The sequence below is a fragment of the Salvelinus fontinalis genome, chromosome 14 (genome assembly GCF_029448725.1).
Source record: "Salvelinus fontinalis isolate EN_2023a chromosome 14, ASM2944872v1, whole genome shotgun sequence".
NCBI lineage: Eukaryota > Metazoa > Chordata > Actinopteri > Salmoniformes > Salmonidae > Salvelinus > Salvelinus fontinalis.
Genome location: NC_074678.1, coordinates 29,620,008 through 29,641,782, shown reverse-complemented (window position 1 = coordinate 29,641,782; position 21,775 = coordinate 29,620,008). Strand labels below are relative to the sequence as shown.

The 21,775-nt window shown below is 42.2% G+C and overlaps 1 protein-coding gene across 2 annotated transcripts in view; it reads right to left on the bottom strand.

Annotated features, from left to right (window-relative positions):
- The window catches only part of LOC129810589 (leucine-rich repeat-containing protein 7-like), a 294,865-nt gene that overhangs the window by 257,009 nt on the left and 16,081 nt on the right, over positions 1–21,775 (bottom strand). The window lies entirely within an intron of this gene.

Genomic DNA, 21,775 nt, shown 5'->3' with positions numbered 1-21,775 from the left:
ACATCTCTGTGTTTTCTCCCAGAGTAGGACAAAACAGACCTTACATCATCACCCCTTAAACAGAGAATGTAGATAGATTAGGTTTATGTAAATTCACTGAAAGTTATTTCTGTTCTATGGCATGATTGCCTGTCATGGCAATCAAATCAACCCACTGTCCATATTGTGTCAATGCTAAGAGCAGAAGAGTGTTTAAATCTGTAGCCATGGTGAGCATGAGTCATAAGAACGCATGTTCATTAAACTATTGAGGCTATTTAGATGCTCAGTTAGTAGAACAACCTAGATACCAATGCTGTATAACTCCTCAAAACAAGGCAAGAGCTCCATTTATTTTCTTAAAAACTTCCATTTGTAAATGTGGTCTACATAAAGTTGTGGAACAATGTGAACTCAACTGTGTTTTATTATCATAGAAGTCTCTTAAGTGTTTTATTTTGCAGCTGATTTTATATCATTCAACCCAGAGTCTTCCATTGGAGTGGTTGTGACTGTAATGTTAGCTGGATGGGCTGAGCCTCACTGCGAATAACTTAAATCACACTTCCCTGCTCTTAAACCATGGGGCCACAGAAGAACTAAACATACAGTACCCTCAGATTCAGAAGGAGGATGAGTGAGTCATAGGCATGAAATGGAATTGCGGGTATTAAACCCAAATGTGAGTTGAAGGAGAGAAAGAAGTTTCGGCTGTGAGTGACAGCAGGCAGCATCAGTGTTGTGATGGAGACATGTCTATTTTCATAAGCTTTATCCTTGAGAATACCACGCTCCACCTTATGATTTATGCCCTTCTGTTCACATTTGTTTGGTTGCCATACCATGGATCTCCCTTTAGACTGCAAGCCAATGGCATGATCTTAACTGTCCAGTTAGGGCTTGGATAATGAATTCCTCATCATGGTTACCCTTGATCTCTAACTTATATACTAAAGCAGCTTTTAGACTAGAGGATGGTCCACCAGCAGACATGCCATCATCCTCAAAGATATGTTACTTAAGAGTACCTCATTATGCACACAATGAAAATCCTCAATTATTGAAAAAAGATCATTATGAATTCATGTTTAATCATTGCATTTGAGTGGTTATTGCATATGGCATTGACTAATACAGTACTCATGTAGCTCTCATGTAGATATTGTTCTGCTCGAGATTGGAAATTTAACTTAAAGTACTTACTGTAGTCATGTGTACTTTACTTATTCAATATTTAATTTAATTATTTTCCATTTTATATTTCCCTTGTTGCTCCTGTGTGCTGAATATGGGCTATATATACACCTGCATTTCTAAAAAAAACAATGACGTGTCATTTTGTACTGTACAGTACACATAAACCATGTAAAGCAATCCCCAGGCATGACTCAGAAAGAACGCCAAAACTGAATTCAACTACAAAGTGCTGTCATGTTAATCTTCTTCTCAGCCTCTAATACGGTTCCCTTTCAAACACTTAATCAATCAAGTAAAGACAGGAAAATAAATACTAACTGTTCATAGTTTGAAAGTCCCTGAGGCAAATGAGAGTATTTTCTCTCCTTAAAACAGAAATGTTGCTGCATGCTTTCCCAGAGGTAATCACCTATCAGTGAAAACGCAGAGGCATTTTCCTTCAATTACACTGCTCAAAAAAATAAAGGGAACACTTAAACAACACAATGTAACTCCAAGTCAATCACACTTCTGTGAAATCAAACTGTCCACTTAGGAAGCAACACTGATTGACAATAAATTTCACATGCTGTTGTGCAAATGGAATAGACAAAAGGTGGAAATTATAGGCAATTAGTAAGACACCCCCAAAAAAGGAATGGTTCTGCAGGTGGTGACCACACACCACTTCTCAGTTCCTATGCTTCCTGGCTGATGTTTTGGTCACTTTTGAATGCTGGCGGTGCTTTCACTCTAGTGGTAGCATGAGACGGAGTCTACAACCCACACAAGTGGCTCAGGTAGTGCAGCTCATCCAGGATGGCACATCAATGCGAGCTGTGGCAAAAAGGTTTGCTGTGTCTGTCAGCGTAGTGTCCAGAGCATGGAGGCGCTACCAGGAGACAGGCCAGTACATCAGGAGACGTGAAGGAGGCCATAGGAGGGCAACAACCCAGCAGCAGGACCGCTACCTCCGCCTTTGTGTAAGGAGGTACACTGCCAGAGCCCTGCAAAATGACCTCCAGCAGGCCACAAATGTGCATGTGTCTGCTCAAACGATCAGAAACAGACTCCATGAGGGTGGTATGAGGGCCCGACGTCCACAGGTGGGGGTTGTGCTTACAGCCCAACACCGTACAGGACGTTTGGCATTTGCCAGAGAACACCAAGATTGGCAAATTCGCCACTGGCGCCCTGTGCTCTTCACAGATGAAAGCAGGTTCACACTGAGCAAATGAGCACATGTGACAGACCTGACAGAGTCTGGAGACGCCGTGGAGAACGTTCTGCTACCTGCAACATCCTCCAGCATGACCGGTTTGGCGGTGGGTCAGTCATGGTGTGGGGTGGCATTTCTTTGTGGGGCCGCACAGCCCTCCATGTGCTCGCCAGAGGTAGCCTGACTGCCATTAGGTACCGAGATGAGATCCTCAGACCCCTTGTGAGACCATATGCTGACACATGCACATTTATGGCCTGCTGGAGGTCATTTTGCAGGGCTCTGGCAGTGCACCTCCTTGCACAAAAGCGGAGGTAGCGGTCCTGCTGCTGGATTGTTGCCCTCCTACGGCCTCCTCCACGTCTCTTGATGTACTGGCCTGTCTCCTGGTAGCGCCTCCATGCTCTGGACACTACGCTGACAGACACAGCAAACCTTTTTGCCACAGCTCGCATTGATGTGCCATCCTGGATGAACTGCACTACCTGAGCCACTTGTGTGGGTTGTAGACTCCGTCTCATGCTACCACTACAGTGAAAGCACCGCCAGCATTCAAAAGTGACCAAAACATCAGCTAGGAAGCATAGGAACTGAGAAGTGGTGTGTGGTCACCACCTGCAGAACCATTCCTTTTTTGGGGGTGTCTTACTAATTGCCTATAATTTCCACCTTTTGTCTATTCCATTTGCACAACAGCATGTGAAATTTATTGTCAATCAGTGTTGCTTCCTAAGTGGACAGTTTGATTTCACAGAAGTGTGATTGACTTGGAGTTACATTGTGTTGTTTAAGTGTTCCCTTTATTTTTTTGAGCAGTGTATATTGCATACATCCATTTTCTTTCTCAACACATTTAATTATCCTGTAAAATATTGTTTTAGTTATAATCAGCCAAGATGCTTTTCGGAGTGTGGTTCTCTAAAATGGGCATCCAAAGTGGCAAGTGTTAAATATTCCATATTAATGAGCCCAGAGAGGGCATCGCTGACTACAGAGTAGGCTGGGCAGTCTAAGGTGAAGATAAGTTTAGCCTGACAGCATGTAATCTTAACCCATTGTCACAATTGTTATAATGAGTGGACCAAGATGCCGCGTAGTATGTTTCCAAATTCTTTATTTTGAAGAAAAAACAATAAATCGCAAAACGAAACGTGAAGCTACAATAGTGCTCACAGGCAACAATACATAGTCAAGATCCCACAAAGCACAATGGGGAATGGCTGCCTAAGTATGATCCCCAATTAGAGACAACGATAAACAGCTGCCTCTGATTGGGAACCATACCAGGCCAACATAGATATATAAATCACCTAGATAACCCACCCTAGTCACACCCCGACCTAACCAACATAGAGAATAAAAAGCTCTCTATGGTCAGGGCGTGACACCCATGGAGTCATGGTTTCTCCCCGTTTCACTATGCTGCATCAAAGAAGTCTGGTAAAGCAAGCATACAATATGGTAAGCAACAATACCACAGTGTATTAACAGCACATTCACCCTTCCCTTGAATATAATGTGTAACTCTCCCACCCACACAGTAGGTAAAGTGATGAGTAATCTCCTTTGCAGCTGTGCCCCAGCCAGGTAAACACTGTGTGCATAAAGATGACCACTCACACCAACTACTCTGCCCTGATGAGTAAATGTCACCTCCCACCATTCACCCCCACCCCCACCTCCACCACCACCGCATGTCCAGGTAAACAATGACGTGCCCCTTCAGATCCTCTCTGCTGCCAGCCTTGTGACTGGCCAGGGCAGCTTTAGTGTAATGAGTGGTGTTAGTGGATTCCCATGGCAGACGGGGGCAACCTGATGAAATAAGGCTGCCGGTGGGGGAGCCATGCACAGATTGAAAGTGGTTAAATCACAGCTGGGTAGCCGTGCGGGCGGATCAATGGAAAGAAAGTCTCTCTCCCTTAGTTCCACCAGTGAGCAGCATTTAAACACGCCAAGCTCAGACTCAATCACTTTACCTAATGTGCCTCATTCGTTTTAGGGTTGTATAGGCAGTAGCTGGGGGAGACAGCAAGCTTCATCACAAAATGTATTGTATAGCTCAGATGGTATAGTACAGAACATAAAGGACAATTTGCAGCATTTTCTTCAGAGTGTTTGTGACAATTAGAGCAGAGCAGCCATCTTATATTTGAATATTCATTTTTAGATTAAAGCCTAACGTTACTAATTTCCCTTTCTCTTTTTTTGACCAACTTGTTATGTAGGTTTGTCAGTCAAAACCACATGCACGGACATTGACTCATTTCTAACCCCCCCTATAGATGGTTAAAAGGGCTTACATGAGTTAGTTAGTGAGCGTCTGGATCTGTTGTGTCTATCCCACATAACACATGTGACTCAGTAGTCAGGTGGTGTCACTCAACTGAGTGAATTTCATCCTCCCTCTCAGACGAAGTCAGTCACGATGGCAACCAGATTCACTTACAGTAGTACTGTAGCTCCAGCCACTCAACTCAATCATGTTAGAATCCTGACCTCAAGAAAACTTCAGACCTCAAGACAACTTCAGACGCAAGAGGCAGGCTGGCCACAGAGCCAAAATAAGCAACATACTGTATATCCTCTCTCTGAATGAGGTTGACAAAAACTGGAGAACACTAAATCTAATACAAGAGCATCAGAGAGGTTCTATGTGGGTGTATGTTCTATAGGTACCTATAGATTTCAAAGGTAGGTAAGCTTTATTTGTGGTTAATGCTTGTGTGGAGTACTGCACTACACTGCTCCTCCACTGACTTTAACCAATGCACATAGGCCTACATTTGCCAATAGTAATGCGAGCACAGTCAGCCGAACGGTGAGCGCCTCTAGAAAATTCAAATCAAATAGTTTATTGTTCACATACACAGATTTCAGATGTTATCACAGGTGCAGCGAAATACTTGTGTTTCTAGCTCCAACAGTACAGTAATAACAAATATTTGTATAACTAACCCCAGATTGACCAGAGCCTGTCACTTCCAATGGGAGAAAAGTAATCATAGTGGGTAGAACAAGCAAGGAGGTGGGCCGAGCCAAGTATGAGCTAGTGAGATTCTATTGGCGCATTCAAGCATTCATTTGCATATTAACGTTAGAGAACTCAGACTCTGTGAATTGTTATCACTTTTGTTTTTTTTTATCACTTTGTTTTTTTTAAACACTTTTGCCTTTTGGCAAGGTGCTCCATCATGCTGGAAAAGGCATTGTTCGTGTGCAATAACTCAATTCACCCTTGCACTCCTTCTAAACAATGCAGTCCATTCTGTCTGTTACAGAATTTAGTTTGTGGGGGGGATGGGGGAATTGCAAATAGTCTGGGTAGCCAATTGATTAGCTGTTCAGGAGTCTTATGGCTTGAGTGTACAGTCGTGGCCAAAGGTTTTGAGAATGACACAAATATTAATTTTCACAAAATCTGTTGCCTCAGTTTGTATGATGGCAATTTGCATATACTTCAGAATGTTATGAAGAGTGATCAGATGAATTGCAATTAATTGCAAAGTCCCTCTTTGCCATGAAAATGAACTGAATCCCCCAAAAACATTTCCACTGCATTTCAGCTCTGCCACAAAAGGACCAGCTGACATCATGTCAGTGATTCTCTCGTTGACACAGGTGTGAGTGTTGACGAGGACAAGGCTGGAGATCACTCTGTCATGCTGATTGAGTTCGAATAACAGACTGGGAGCTTCAAAAGGAGGGTGGTGCTTGGAATCATTGTTCTTCCTCTGTTAACCATGGTTACCTGCAAGGAAACACGTGCCATCCTCATTGCTTTGCACAAAAAGGGCTTCACAGGCAAGAATATTGCTGCCCGTAAGATTGCACCTAAATCAACCATTTATCGGATCATCAAGAACTTCAAGGAGAGCGGTTCAATTATTGTGAAGAAGGCTTCAAGGCGCCCAAGAAAGTCCAGCAAGCACCAGGACTGTCTCCTAAAGTTGATTCAGCTGCGGGATCGGGGCACCACCAGTACCGAGCTTGCTCAGGAATGGCAGCAGGCAGGTGTGAGTGCATTTGCACGCACAGTGAGGCGAAGACTTTTGGAGCATGGCCTGGTGTCAAGAAGGGTAGCAAAGAAGCCTCTTCTCTCCAGGAAAAACATCAGGGACAGACTGGTATTCTGCAAAAGGTACAGGGATTGGACTGCTGAGGACTGGGGTAAAGTCATTTTCTCTGATGAATCCCCTTTCCGATTGTTTGGGGCATCCGGAAAAAAGCTTGTCCGGAGAAGACAAGGTGAGCCCTACCATCAGTCGTGAGTCATGCCACAGTAAAGCATCCTGAGACCATTCATGTGTGGGGTTGCTTCTCAGCCAAGGGAGTGGGCACACTCACAATTTTGCCTAAGAACACAGCCATGAATAAAGAATGGTACCAACACATCCTCCGAGAGCAACTTCTCCCAACCATCCAGGAACAGTTTGGTGACGAACAATGCCTTTTCCAGCATGATGGAGCACCTTGCCAAAAGGCAAAAGTGATAACTAAGTGGCTCAGGGAACAAAACATCGATATTTTGGGTCCTTGGCCAGGAAACTCCCCAGACCTTAATTCCATTAAGAACTTGTGGTCAATCCTCAAGAGGCAGGTGGACAAACAAAAACCCACAAATTCTGACAAACTCCAAGCATTGATTATGCAAGAATGGGTTGCCATCAGTCAGGATGTGGCCCAGAAGTTAATTGACAGCATGCCAGGGCGGATTGCAGAGGTCTTGAAAAAGAAGGGTCAACACTGTAAATATTGACTCTTTGCACCAACTTCATGTGATTGTAATAAAAGCCTTTTACACTTATGAAATGCTTGTAATTATACTTCAATATTCCATAGTAACATCTGACAAAAATATCTAAAGACACTGAAGCAGCAAACTTTGTGGAAATTAATGTGTGTCATTCTCAAAACTTTTGGCCACGACTGTAGAAGCTATTTTGGAGCCTCTTGGACCGAGACTTGGCGCTCCGGTATCGCTTGCCGTGAGGTAGCAGAGAGAACAGTCTATGAATAGGGTGGCTGGAGTCTTTGACAATTTTTTGGGCCTTCCTCTGACACCGCCTGGTATAGAGGTCCTGGATGGAAGGAAGCTTGGCCCCGGTGATGTACTGGGCTGTACACACTACCCTCTGTAGTGCCTTGCGGTCGGAGGCCGAGCAGTTGCCATACAAGGCAGTGATGCAATCCGTCAGGATGCTCTCGATGGTGCAGCTGTAAAACCTTTTGAGGATTTGAGGACCCATGCCAAATCTTTTCAGTCTCCTGAGGGGGAATAGGTTTTGTCGTGCCCTCTTCATGACTGTATTGGTGTGCTTGGACCATGTTATTTTGTTGGTGATGTGGACGCCAAGGAACTTGAAGCTCTCAACCTGCTCCACAACAGCCCCATCGATGAGAATGGGGGCGTGCTCGGTCCTCCTCTAACGATGTACGCTGAGAGTCGGGAAGCAAGTTCAGGGAGTGAATACATTTAATAAATAAACGAACATGATCAAAACAAGAAACATGAATAGCTCACCGACATGAAACAGAAACAGAAACAATAACACCTGGGGAAGGAACTAAAGAGAGTGACATAAATAGTGCAGGTAAACAAGGAGGTGATGGAGTCCAGGTGATTGTCATTAGGAGCTGATGCGCGTGACAGGTGTGCGCAATAATAAACTGCCTGGTGACCTAGAGGCCAGAGAGGGAGCACACGTGACAGTACTCCCCTCCCCGACACGCGGCCCCTGCCGCAGGACGGCGACCAAAATGACGATCCCGGGGATCAGGAGCGGATTGGTCACCTCTGCTGAGGCGTGGAAACCTGTCGATCCGGCTGAGGAGCGGGAGCATGGCAACCTAAAGTGCCGGAGAGAGAGCATATGTGACAGTACCCCCTCCCCAGCGCGCAGTTCCAGCCGCAGGACGTCAACCAAAGGGACGATCCCGGGGATCAGGAGTGGACCGGTCGCCTCCGCTGAGGCGCAGAAACCTGACGAACCGGCTACTCCCCGGTTGCTTTGGCCTAGGCAAGGGAACCTGTTCACCCAGCTGAGGCATTGGAGCCTGTCAAGCCAGCTGAGGCATGGGAGCCTATCGAACCCGCTGAGGGATGGGAGCCTGTCGATCCCGCTGAGGTAAGGAAACCTGTCGAGCCAGCTGAGGCAGGGGAACCCGTCGAAGCAGGGGAGTCCGACAAACCGGCTGAGGCCTCCCTTGTAGCTCTGGTACAGACACCCGAACCCGACATCACCTCCAACACAAAAACAAAACAAAAAAACACTCCCCGATGCTTCCCTTTGGTGAGGCGTTATTCTATAACGATGTACACTGAGAGTCGAGAAGCAAGTTCAGGGAGTGAATACATTTAATAAATAAACAAACATGAACCAAACAAGAAACTCGAATCACGCGTAACAGGTGTGGCGCAATAATAAGCAGCCTGGTGACCTAGAGGCCGGATAGGGAGCACACGTGACACCTCCTTTTCCTGTAGTCCACAATCATCTCCTTTGTCTTGATCACGTTGAGGGAGAGGTTGTAGGTTGAGATAAACTTTTGTTATTGACCAAATACTTATTTTCCACCATAATGTGCAAATAAATTCATAAAAAATCCTACAATGTGATTTTCTGGATTTTTTTCCCTCATTTTGTCTGTCATAGTTGAAGTGTACCTATGATGAAAATTAAAGGCCTCTCTCATCTTTTTAAGTGGGAGAACTTGAACAATTGGTGGCTGACTAAATACTTTCCCCCCCCACTGTACACACTGGAGTTGCTTAAAAAGACAACATAGAATGTTGCTGAGTGGCCTAGTTACAGTTTGGACTTAAAACAGCTTGAAAATCTATGGCAAGACTTGAAAATCGCTGTCTAACAATGATCAACAACCAACTTGACAGAGCGTGAACAATTAAAAAAATAATAATGTGCAATTATTGTACAATCCAGGGCCCAGATTCACAAAACCTTCTTAAGAAGAAATTTCTTCTTAACTGCCATTTTTTCCTTAACTATAGACTTACGAAGGAAGTTAAGCAAAGTTCCTATTCCTCAAAAAGGTTATTGGAAATGTTCTTGTGCTATTTCTTATATTTCCTTTTAAGCAAAAAGTTAAGAAGAAATTTTTGTATTGAAAATAACATTTTTGGATTTGTTCTTAATTCCAAGATAGGTAAACCCTTGTCTTAAACTCAGGCTAGTGAGATAATACACTCATGAAAGCAATTGAACATGTTAAATTCGCTCACAAACGTAATCTGAACGTTTCAGTATTGATTATTTTAAACCCAATAACATGTTTTTGAACAGTAATCTCAGTTGGAAATATGCTAACATGATTTCCATTGCTAGATAGATAGTTGGTTGTCTAGCAAAAAACATCTTAAGATTCGTAATAAGATATTTGAGAAGTTGGTAAGAAAATCATTAAATCTTAAGATATTGTTGAGGAATTGCATTTATGAACTTCTTTTTTTTTGTGTAAGAAGTGTTTTGTGAATCTGGGCCCAGGTGTGCAAGGTGTGCAAGGCTCTTAGAGACTTACCCAGAAAGACTTGAAAGACAACACATGCCTTCTAAACTTCCGTGGCCAGTTGAATTTAGAAAATGCTGGGTTAATAAATTAAAGAAATATTTTGCTCCATGAAGTAATCTAACAATGTGTACACCGTCATCTTGTCTATTTCACGTGGGTAACGGAGCATTTTCTAATTAAGCAATAAGGCCAGATGAGGTGTGGTATATGGCTAATATATCACGGCTAAGGGCTGTTCTTAGTCACAACGCCTGGATACAGCCCTTAGCCGTGTTATATTGGCCATATATCACAAACCCCTAAGATGCCTTATTGTTATTAAAAACTGGTTACCAACGTAATTAGAGCAGTAAAAATAAATGTTTTGTCATGGTATACGATCGGATATACCATAGCTGTCAGCCAATCAGCATTCAGGGCTCGGACCACCCAGTTTATAAATTCAAATGAACCACCTGCAACTAGCCATGTAGAAGACATAAGTTGTCTTCCAATTCAGGAATTGAGGAAGTATCGTCAATTAAAGCTTGGTCTCTGTGCTATGCTTTACACTATCTAAGTAACAACAGCTATCACCCAGCTGGAATAATGGGAATAATGGTCTGACTAGCTGATGATTTAATTGCCTTCTACAGGGCAGAGTTGCACGTGGTGACTGGCGAGTTGCCAGGAACTGAGGTGTGTTTGAAGAAATTTGCGCGCCGGAACGTTACCTGTTTTTTAATGCATGTGCGCTACTCTGTCCTTGGAGAGTGGTGGTAGGCTATATTTTACAGTTCTTAAATGTTTGTCAATTGTAAAAAATTAAATGCTCAACATTTTGATTTTAAATTATGAGTTAAAATTGATATAAGAAATGGAACATAAGAAAGAATGCTGAAAGAATATAAATGTTTAAAATGTTTATCTGTTTCTGTTTCCTGACTCACCTGTTGTATTAATTTTCCAGGTTCAAGATGGAGCTATATAAGTGCTTGTAAAACAAAGGGCAGTGTGGCTGAGGCCAATTTACAGGCCACAGCTACAGTAATATCTTTTGTTATAATCACCTTCTGGCGAGGTTGCCTATCTGGGCATAGTGTTCTGTTGCCCTTATTCGTGACTACATTTCATTACATTGAGCCATTGGACGTCCCCTTTAGCCTTGAGAGGTAAATGTCCAAACTGTTTGATGCTGCTCGAATGCGCTGTCTAAACGCAAATACGCTTCGCACGTGATACAGTTTGAAAACATTTGGAACTTAACTTTCATATAAGCAGGAAATAATTGTTCAATTATACAAAGTTGCTGCAAACCTTTTGCCCTATTGCTCATACAATATAACTTACAAGAGAAAACTAAAAACATTCCTGTTTCCACAACTCTCCTTCATTCCACTACATCAAAACCTTCTAGTCGCCAGTGTCATTCTAAACTGAGGCCCTAGGTCTCTTTCTGACAATGCCATTCAACAATATCCTTCCTGCAGCCCACTGAGATGCTCTCTTGCTTTAAGACCATCTCACAGACATCCTCCCATCCATAGTCCAGACAGGCATGGCACAAATAAAAGAGAGATAAATTAATAAATGGAGGGAGGCGAAAGTGGAGCAGAAATCCCTTAGGTCTCTCATTTCTGGGACGCACCATCAACATCACTCACATGGGGGTGATGCAAACCCACAGATCCCTGCTCCACGCTTATTATCACAGAGATTAAGAGGGAGAGCGGGGAGAGCACAATCCATACATCCCATACATATAGCCTATGTTTGTCACAGCCGGTCTCCGGGTGGAGGGAACAAAAGGGAAGTCACAGTGGGTTGTGACTAAGTGCACCTGCAGGCACATCCGGCAGAGCGTACGGCCACTCATAGATTTATTCCCTCACCTGCCTGTAGCGTCTCTCTGTGTCTTTAGTCGGCTTTCTGAGGTAAAATGCACTGGCAGTGAACCTACAAAACACTGCCCTCACGATATGTTTACAGTACTTTATATGTATAATAATATATTTTCAATGCATTTTCAGTACCTGCAGTTGAAGTCGGAAGTTTACATGCACCTTAGCCAAATACATTTAATCTCAGTTTTTCACAATTCCTGACATTTAATCAGAGTAAAAATTATCTATTTTAGGTCAGTTAGGATCACCACTTTATTTTAAGAATGTGAAATGTCAGAATAATAGTAGAGAGAAGGATTTATTTCAGCTTTGATTTCTTTCATCACATCCCCAGTGGGTCAGAAGATTACATGCACTCAATTAGTATTTGGTAGCATTGCCTTTAAATTGCTTAACTTGGGTCAAACGTTTCGGGTAGCCTTCCACAAGCTTCCCACAATAAATTGGGTGCATTTTGGCCCATTCCCCCTGACAGAGCTGGTGTAACTGAGTCAGGTTTGTAGGCCTCCTTGCTCACACACACGTCTTAAGTTCTGCCCACAAATGTTGTATAGGATTGAGGTCATGGCTTTGTGATGGCCACTCCAATAGCTTGACTTTTAAGCCATTTTGCCACAACTTTGGAAGTATGCTTGGGGTCATTGTTCATTTGGAAGACCCATTTGCGACCAAGCTTTAACTTCCTGACTGATGTCTTGAGATGTTGCTTCAATATGTCCACATAATTTTCCTGCCTCGTGATGCAATCTATTTTGTGAAGTGCACCAGTTCCTCCTGCAGCAAAGCACCCCCACAACATGATGCTGCCACACCCGTGCTTCACGGTTGGGATGGTGTTCTTCGGCTTGCAAGCCTCCCCTTTTTCCTCCAAACATAACAATGCTCATTATGGCCAAACAGTTCTATTTTTGTTTCATCAGACCAGAGGACATTTCTCCAAAAAGTACGATCTTTGTCCTCATGTGCATTTGCAAACAGTAGTCTGGCTTTTTTATGGCGGTTTTGGAGCAGTGGCTTCTTCCTTGCTGAGTGGCCTTTCAGGTTATGTCGATATATGACTTGTTTTACTGTGGATATAGGTACTTTTGTACCTGTTTCCTCCAGCATCTTCACAAGGTCCTTTGCTGTTGTTCTGGGATTGATTTAAACTTTTCGCACCAAAGTACGTTCATCTCTAAGAGACAGAATGTGTCTCGTTCCTGAGCGGTATGATGGCTGCGTGGTCCCATGGTGTTTATACTTGCGTACTATTGTTTGTACAGATGAACATGGTACCTTCAGGTGTTTGGAAATTGCTCACCAGAATGAATCAGACTTGTGGAGGTCTACAAAAAAAATTCTGAGGTCTTGGCTGATTTCTTTTGATTTTCCCATGATGTCAAGCAAAGAGGAACCGAGTTTGAAGGTAGGCCATGAAATACATCCACAGGTACACCTCCAATTGACTCAAATGATGTCAATTAGCCTATCAGAAGTTTCTAAAGCCATGACATTTTCTGGAATTTTCAAAGCTGTTTAAAGGCACAGTCAACTTAGTGTATGTAAACTTCTGACCCACTGGAATTGTGATACGGTGAATTATAAGTGAAATAATCTATCTGTAAACAATTGTTGGAAAAATGACTTGTGTCATGCACAAAGTAGATGTCCTATCCGACTTGCCAAAACTATAGTTTGTTTACAAGAAATTTGTGGAGTGGTTGAAAAACGAGTTTTAATGACTCCAACCTAAGTGTATGTAAGCTTCCGACTTCAACTGTATACAGTATTACTACATGCTAAATTGGAGAAAACATTCCACCGTCTCTTTCTGTCAGTGAGAAACTTTCCTACTAACTGTAATTTATCACATCTGTGGTCATCTGACCCAAAGAGCTGTAACTTGTTGCACAAGGTCATATCTAATGGAGTGAATTAATTGACTGTTATTAAGTTTATTATGTTTGTCCATCAATGGGGTGAAAGGAGAGAGGTCTTCTACCTCACAGACGCCCACATGGTGTCTGATGTGTCCCATTCACATCCCACCAACTTGCAGCCAAGGAAACATTTGTATAAGTAATCTTGGTTTACATTTTACAATTTCGAATCACAAGATGGATTCAATTGGAAATGTATAATCTCTTTTCTCTCTGCAGAGTCATAACATGAAACTGAAGTACTGACAGTACCTAAGCACGCCTTAATTTTGAGAATATCCCGTTAAAATTAAACACTGTGGAATGAGGGAAAGCTATATTAAATGGATGTCTAGTTTTGTAGAAGCCCAGGGGGTGTCCTGTCATCCCAGAATGCCTCACACTGGCCTACTTTGGTATTTCTGTTCCTGCATTTTGTCACTGCAACAGAGTGAGCAATGAGGCCCTCTCAATAAACCAGTGAGTATAGCCTATCCATAAGTCCAAGAATTTGAAAAACGCATGGAAAGAACACAGTCAGTCCTATACTGAGAGATAAAGAAAAAGAAAAATGCATCAAGGTCTAATATCACATCTCCTCACAATGAAAGAGGAGCACAGGAAGATCATGAACAAAGTCAATTCCAGTTTTCTGTAGAGTAATAAGGCATTGTCCTCAATGTTTTGTTTTGTTCGCCCCCCATGTAATATCATGTCATGTAATATGGATTTAGGAGCAGCATCCCATCAAAGCAGTGAGCCTCAATTGCTTTTATTGCTATTACTGAGACCATTAAACTCACCTTACAGCGTGTGGATGGCTTTATAATACTGAGTCAATGTGCTGAACATGAGTTTGCATTAGGGCCTTGTCTGAGAGGAGAGCATACAGACGAGACACATTGTCTCATCTACACAGTGTCTTAAAGCAGAGCGGGGCCTCAGGATATTTGTTGTTTTGTCAAACGAGAGGCTCTTAATGCCTGTGCAGTGACTGACTCACTGACCCTACACTTGTAAAAGTTTACCTTCCTACAGTAACAGGGTCATAGTACTGTAGTCTTCCATTATCATGCTAGGGAGAGGAGATGCCGTTAAAATATGACCAGTCTGACTCTCCCAAGCAGGGTCCAACTCAACCATCCTCTGTTGGGTCTTGTTGAGGTAGCCCTGGTGCATAACTTACTGTAAAACCATTGCATTATCCATTATTTTTATTTTCCTCTCAATTACCTCCAAAACACACAGCAGGCTACTACTCTCTAACTCAGATCCATTGGTCTTTAGTGCCTTACTTCCTTTCCCATTGAAATACACAGCCTTTTTTCAGGATGTCTTGTTTGTAGTGATCAAAGCATAAAACCTCATTTACATTAGATGGTGTGATTCAGGGTTAGGGTCTAATTAATAAGTTCAGTGCCCATTGATATAAAGTAACTATGCTTGTGTTCATTAATCTAGGCTACTTCTCACCATGGGTTTGGAGGGGCTAAAGAGAGAATGGATTAGTATGAGCGCATAGCAGTGAGAGGGCACATGAAGGCTGAGGTGGAAATGCCTGGATCTCTCTCTCTGCTGTGGTGGTGGTGAGATGGTGTGATGTTGAAATGAACAGACAGAATGTTTTATTTGTGACTTCACACAGAGAGGACTGAGCAGTACTGCACTGCCTGAGTGGGCTGACAACCAGTCATGCAACACAGAGTTGCCATGGAAACTAGAAAAGGCAAGGAGAAAAGTGCAAGACCATGGATGAGAGGAAAAGTTCTGTCATTTTCCCCTAGAATGTCGACAGTGCAATGTAAACTGTATCTAGTCTGTATAGCATAGGGTGAATGTCAGTAATAAAGCTTATTTAGTCCTTCCTTGAACTATACTGCTCAGTATACTGTACTACACAGCCAAGAGTAACAGTTGGTTAACACTTTTTTATCTGCTTTTTCAATCCACCAAGACAAACTAAAATCTAGAAATTGATTTAGCCTGAAACGCTTGGTAAGATGAGAGCTTGGTCTAGAGTTGCAACATGTTCAGGCCAGTGATGTGAATCCCCTGGAGGTGGCTTTTTGAAAAATAATCACACAAGTAATATTTGAAATTCTTCTTACACGGTAGGTGGTAACCTCCCTCAGCTTGGTAGTTATTAAATGGCCTTTACCCAAAACACCAAATATTGATTTTTAAGAGCAAAATTTGCACATTCTCACACCAACCATTCAAAAGCTGCACCAGGGCTCCACCTGCTGAACAGAGAGCAGCAGCGGAGAGAGACCTCCGACTGGAACTCTATCAGCAGCATTATGCGGATATATCTCCTGTATTTTATCTACCAGCCCCGCTAGTCACATCAGTAGGAGGAATAGGGAGGATTAGAAGAATAGGGTTTTCATTGGTTAATGTATCTGCACTATTTCTTCAGGAGGAGACACCAAGGACATCTCTATAGTCCATAAAGTCCTTCCACCAGTACTTCCTTCTCCATGACTCATTAATCCATACGGCACATTAGATTTATCTGTTCGATCAGAGCAGGTTGGCCTCTACTTCAATTAAAAACTCTGCTGATTTATGGCCAACTGTTCCAAAGGATTAGCCAGGGCCTGTGAAGAAAAAGTACAGTGAGGCAGAGTAAGAGAAAAAAATGTTTTTATGTATGACTAAACTTCTAAATGTCAACTGAAACTGTCTAAAAGTTCCTATTACAGGATTTCAAAGTACTGTAAATGTATGATGTTGTTAGATCCGAGGCACTGTGCTAGATGATGCAGAAAGCCATAATGTTTTCATTTAATTGGATATTTCCAGTAAATAGATGACATTTGTGAAACATTCCACGTAGGTTTAACAAGCACAGTATTGCCCTATTTTCCCTACAAGCCTTCCGATGCAGTTGGACATCACGATGTTCTTTTCTTTTGGCCAGTATCAAAGATTGGAGCTGTCTTCATGTTCTGCAGGGACTCTGTTTTCGCCCTTCGGTTTAAATAAAAGAGGATCAAGAGGAATAAAAGATTAAAGTAATTGCTCATTCCAATTCAGCTGTTTTTTTAAACAAAGTGAACATCTCATAAAAAAAACTGTGTATTTGTTTCTGCATGATTTTGAATAATGAATCTAAATAATTCATATTGATCACTGAGGGAGTAAACAATAGCTCTCCAGTGATTTGATACTACAGTTGAAGTCGGAAGTTTACATACACTTAGGTTGGAGTCATTAAAACTTGTTTCTCAACCACTCCACAAATTTCTTGTTAACAAACTATAGTTTTGGCAAGTCGCTTAGGACTGGCCGGTTATCTACGTTGCGCAGTCGGTTATCTACTTTGTGCATGACACAATTGTTTACAGATATATTATTTCACTTATAATTCACTGTATCACAATTCCAGTGGGTCAGAAGTTTACATAGACTAAGTTGACGGTGCCTTTAAACAGCTTGGAAAATTCCAGAAAATGTCATGGCTTTAGAAACTTCGGCAGCCATCATACCGCTCAGGAAGGAGACGCGTTCTGTCTCCTAGAGATGAAAGTACTTTGGTGCGAAAAGTGTAAATCAATCGCAGAACAACAGCAAAGGACCTTGTGAAGATGCTGGAGGAAACAGGTACAAAAGTATCTATATCCACAGTAAAACAAGTCCTAAATCGACATGTTTTCAGCAAGGAAGAGCCATAAAAAAGCCAGACTACGGTTTGCAACTGCACATGGGGACAAAGATCGTACTTTTTGGAGAAATGTCCTCTGGTCTGATGAAACAAAAATATAACTGTTTGGCCATAATGACCATTGTTATGTTTGGAGGAAAAAGGGGAGGCTTGCAAGCCGAAGAACACCATCCCAATCGTGAAGCACGGGGGTGTCAGCATCATGTTTTTGGGGGTGCTTTGCTGCAGGAGGGACTGGTGCACTTCACAAAATAGATGGCATCATGAGGCAGGAAAATTATGTGGATATATTGAAGCAACATCTCAAGACATCCGTCAGGGAGTTAAAGCTTGGTCGCAAATGGGTCTTCCAAATGGACAATGACCCCAAGCATACTTCCAAAGTTGTGGCAAAATGGCTTAAGGACAACAAAGTCAAGGTACTGGAGTTGGCCATCACAAAGCCCTGACCTCAATCCTATAGAACATTTGTGGGCAGAACTGAAAAAGCATGTGCGAGCGAGGAGGCCTACAAACCTGACTCAGGTACACCAGCTCTGTCAGGAGGAATGGGCCAAAATTCACCCAACTTATTGTGGGAAGCTTGTGGAAGGCCACCTGAAACGTTTGACCCAAGTTAAGCAATTTAAAGGCAATGCTACCAAATACTAATTGAGTGTATGTGGGGTCACAGTGTCTCCTGATCCCTCCTGTCTCAGCCTCCAGTATTTATGCTGCAGTAGTTTAGGTGTCGGGGGGGCTAGGGTCAGTCTGTTATATCTGGAATATTTCTCCTGTCTTATCCGGTGTCCTGTGTGAATTTAAGTATGCTCTCTCTAAATCTCTCTTCCTCTCTCGCGGAGGACCTGAGCCCTAGGACCATCCCTCAGGACTACCTGGCATGATGACTCCTTGCTGTCCCCAGTCCACCTGGCCAGAAGAGGACTGGCCACCCCTCATAGCCTGGTTCCTCTCTAGGTTTTGCCCTTTCTAGGGAGTTTTTCCTACCCACCGTACTTCTACACCTGCATTGCTTGCTGTTTGGGGTTTTAGGCTGGGTTTCTGTACAGCACTTTGAGATATCAGCTGATCTAAGAAGGGCTATATAAATACATTTGATTTGTGTTTGTAAACTTCTGACCCACTTGGAATGTGATGAAAGAAATAAACGCTGAAATAAATCATTCTCTCTACTATTATTCTGACATTTCACATTCTTAAAATAAAGTGGTGATCCTAACTGACCTAAGACAAATCATTTTTACTATGTTTAAATGTCAGGAATTGTGAAAAACTGAGATTAAATGTATTTGGCTAAGGTGTATGTAAACTTCCGACTTCAAGTGTATATAGAACAGACTGTTATTCAATATAAATAAAAATCTGTCTCCCAGAATTCTGTAAAATGTTGATGAATATGGGGAAAGGAGCACTTTTTATATACCAGCTATAATTCATGAGTAGACCTGCTAAAACTTATGGTTAAAGTGTTAACATACTTATGTTTTGTATTAAAAAGTATAAAACCTGAGTCAACAAAATTAGATGTGTTATTTTATGTAGTCCGTTAGTACGATTGCTTGTGTGCAAATGACATGCTCTGCCACCAATCAAGAAAAGCTGTGACTAGCTAGCTACTATAATATAACAATGTTCTACAGAAGAGATCTTCTATTAACCTTAATCATAGCATGCCAGAGTGATGGTTTCCTACTACAAAGACTTCAAAACAATTTCTCACACACACAAAAGTCTCACTTCTGTGAGAAAATTGCAGTAACTTAACTGTTTTAAACAATTCTCAAAGTGTTTGTGAAACCTAAAAGACTTCAGTGAAGTAGAACTTGCACCACGAGTTTAAAGAGTGGGCCTATGAGTAGCTGGTACATTTATTGCCTTGGGCTGTGACTCTCTCATTACAGCATGTACATTACAACTGCAGCCCTCCTAATCACCCTGTTAAAAGAGGACAAACTCCACTGCCTCCCTTCACACCTCAGGCATACAGGTGCCATTGGCTACAGCAGTCATTCCCACCCCTCAGGTATGACTTCCATTTACAGAAAGCAAATACAGATGAGAAAGTCTTGCTTGCATTGCTCCCCGACACAAAAGTCATTATAACAGCGATGGGGAAGGTGGTGAGAGGCACTTATTGAGTTCTAGGAGACACTCTCCTCTCTCCTCCCCAGTATACCCTGTTATGAATGTATTGTAATGTTTTTAAAATTGTATAACTCCTTAATTTTGCTGGACCCCAGGAAGAGTATCTGCTGCCTTGGCAGGAACTAATGGGGATCCATATGAAATACAAAATACAAATACCCTTATTGTCAATGCTAGATCATTTGGAGACAGAAATATTTGTCCTATGGCATTACATGACCTGTTATACACATTATATTATGGTCTTTTTACACATCAAACACACATGTCTTCCGGGGATCAATAGACTGCAACACCAAGTAAAATAAAATAATATTTCAGTCACACATATACTGCATTCAGATATGAGGCCACACAGACAGGACTAAAGGGAAAGCAAAAACATACAGGTGATGTTTCGTTTAACTTTTCCTAGAAACAGCCCCATAGAGAACACTCAGTTTAATTTCAAATGCATAACTTAGTCTGTGAAATGAATAAAGGCAGATAAACCTCTCTGTTGAGTCCAAATCTGCTGGACAGGTTTATAATAACTCATGATCTTTTAGAATTTAATCCTTTTAGCCCAATAAACTGGTCACACATTTCATGATTTAGTATTTATACTACAGCACTGTCATTTGAATGTCCAAGTATTATCACTTTGGCGAGATCTAATATCTCTATAGCTAATATGTTCATTATGAGAGTATCAATTACATTAATGCTCTTTCTTTCCTGGGTATTCCTGGGAGGAGAATTTGTCATTACACTGCCAGTGTCTGTACCGTACGGAATTCAAGGATATGGCTCCTAGGCAAGCAAGGTTTTGAGAATTGATGTGTCTCGGTAGCAAAATGCAAATTAGCCTTCTCCTGCTGGTTGTATGATTACACAACATCATCATAAAATGTGAAATGATTGAAATCCAGCTTGTATCATCTTGTAATCTAGCCGTTACACATACTGTAGCATATCTTCCACTCTCAATTTTCAAATCTCTGACAGAATAAAATTGTCTTCACAAAGCAAACTAAAGGTTATTCGAGGACCAAGGTGCAAGAAAATCAAGTATTTAAAAAAAAGAATTCTGTTGTGACTCTTGTTACCTGGAATAGAATCCTCAATTGAGAATGAAGTTAATACAGTAAAATCCTACCCCTTACCAGCCACATGCCATGATTAACACTGCCTCGTGAAGAGCCAACACTGCTACCTACAGCCGGCTGCCCTGACTCACAACTGAAGCACCAGCCATTTTGTTGTGGGAACATTCATAAGAGCAAAATGAATACATTGGCTCTGCTGGCCAAACCTCACAGTCAGATTGTGTAATGGGAGGAAAAATAAACAAGCAAATTCCTTTTGTATCATTCACACAAATAGGCATCGTATTGCTAGTGCACCGACAGCGGAGCAAACAGTCCCCAGGAGACAATGACATGTCTTTACAGTGAGCTGCTCACTGATAATTAGACTCAGTTTGGGATGCCCTTCTGGTGCAGTTGGCTAAAGTGTCCATATATGAGCTAAGCTATGATTCAACCCCAGTGCTGAGTCTTCCCCCACCAGCACTATGGCCCCCCAACACCTTACGACCATGATACTGGCAAGGGTTTAAAAGTCATGGGTTATGATAGGATGTGTTAGCACAGCCACACTAATGGCATCAGGTACCCCTAAAGCATGCTATGAACACATACACACACATGGATGCACGCACGCACGCACGCACGCACGCACGCACGCACACAAACGCACGCACGCACACACACACACACACACACACACACACACACACACACACACACACACACACACACACACACACACACACACACACACACACACACACACACACACACACACACACACACACACACACACACCTTTCTGCATTATCTGTTGCTGGTTTGCTTGAGAACAGTTCAGCCTGTGACTGATGCTTGATGAGTTCTTGGAGAGGGTATTTAAAATAGATAACACAACAATTTAGAAAAACACAGAGACAGAATGTAATTACTCGACATCAAGTAAAATGAGCATTTAGTAGTCAGATTCAAGGCTGTACAATCTCATTACATTGTCATGTACAGTTGAAGACAGAAGCTTACATACACTTAGGTTGGAGTCATTAAAACTCATGTTTCAACCACTCCACAAATTTCTTGTTAACAAACTATAGTTTTGGCAAGTCGGATAGGACATCTACTTTGTGCATGACACAAGTCATTTTCCCAACAATTGTTTACAGACAGATTATTTCACTTTTAATTCACCGTATCACAATTCCAGTGGG